Source organism: Tuber melanosporum (assembly GCF_000151645.1).
Source record: "Tuber melanosporum whole genome shotgun sequence assembly, scaffold_22, strain Mel28".
Classification (NCBI taxonomy): domain Eukaryota; kingdom Fungi; phylum Ascomycota; class Pezizomycetes; order Pezizales; family Tuberaceae; genus Tuber; species Tuber melanosporum.
In genome coordinates, this window is record NW_003298886.1 from 616,064 (window position 1) to 617,909 (window position 1,846).

A 1,846-nucleotide genomic window follows, 5' to 3' on the forward strand; every position below is an offset into this window, starting at 1 on the left:
AAAAGGACTCTATCTTGGGTTTGAGATGAAGCCGAATGTGCTGTGATTCTGCCGCTTCTCTCAGCTAGCGTTCTGAGGTGAATATCGATAGGTTGATCAGGCCTAAATCCGGGGACATGTTCTTAACCACTTGCTGAGGTTAAAAAAATGTAACGTATTCGCAAGATGCTAATCATGTTATTGGTAATAGATACGATAGTTGGCAGGTAGCCTGCTCTTCCAGAGAGGAGGCGAGAGCTCACAACTAAAGAAGGCTTCGAAGGTGTATGGAGGAACAAAGAAGTAACAGTTCAAGCAAGTATATTAAAATACTGTCTGTCGAAGTCTGCCTTTTCTGTCATAGAAAGAGGCGGTCTTTAAATACACAAATCTGTTCATGTCTAGCATGAATGAAACTAATCAAAGGTATCAATCGATATACTTTGGTGAAACTAATTAAGTATCAAAGCGATACTTAAAACAAAACATAAAACAAAACCAAGTATCAAACGATACTTAAAACAAAACATAAAACAAAACCAAGTATTAAACGATACTTAAAACAAACCAAGTATCAAAGCATTACTTAAAACAAACCAAGTATCAAAGCAATACTTAAAACAAAACATAAAACAAAACCAAGTATCAAATGATACTTAAAACAAAACATAAAACAAAACCAAGTATTAAACGATACTTAAAACAAACCAAGTATCAAAGCAATACGTAAAACAAAACATAAAACAAAACCAATAACCGAGTACCCATACCGGTTACAAATTTGTTGTATAGGAGGTGTAACGATCCCTCTATGAATAGTTAGTTCTTGGCGACAGGGAACTATACTTCTCTTTTTGTCTTCTTCTTTCTTTATCTTATGAAAGCTCTAGGCCTATGCCTACGTTACCGATAGTACAAGACTCTTGTCTTCTATCGGGAGCGCCTATCGTAAGATTTCTCTAACTTGCCTTTGTAAAGACCCTTCCTTGGCGTAACAATAACGTTGTAATAAAGATAAAGATGGTAAAGGTGTTTTAGATTCATTAAAGTAATAAATAGGAAAAGTACTTAGAACAAAGTGTAACCGGTACGGGTACTCGGTTATTGGTTTTGTTTTATGTTTCGTTTTAAGTATCGTTTGATACTTGGTTTGTTTTAAGTATCGTTTGATACTTGGCTTTGTTTTATGTTTTGTTTTAAGTATCGTTTGATACTTGGTTTGTTTTAAGTATCGTTTGATACTTGGTTTGTTTTAAGTATCGTTTGATACTTGGTTTTGTTTTATGTTTTGTTTTAAGTATCGCTTTGATACTTAAGGAGTTTTACCAAATGGTATCGATTGATACCTTTGATTAGTTTCGTTCATGCTAGACATGAACAGATTTGTGTATTTAAAGACCGCCTGTTTCTACGATAGAAAAGGCAGACTTCGACAGACAGTATTTCAATATACTTGGTTGAATGGTTACTTCTTTGTTTCTCAGTACACCCTCGGAGCCTCCATTAGTTCTCAGCTCTCGCCTCCTCTCTGGAAGAGCAGGCCACCTGCCAACTATTGTACCTTTTACCAATAACGTGATTAGCACCTTGCGAACATGTTACACAAAGTGTGAAGAACCTATCTTCCTCGGCCACATTGGCCTCCTTATATAGTGTTCTTTCTGCCTGTAGTCATGTGACCTAAAGTGGTCACATGTGCGAAACCAACTCATAACAAACTAATCATGTGACCAAAGTGATCACATGCTCAAAACCCATGAGCTCATAGTGAGGTCATGTACAAAAACTCATAAGCCAATCATAATGCAATAAACAAGTCATATGTACTAAACCCATGACCTCATAATGAGGTCATGTGTGAAACATA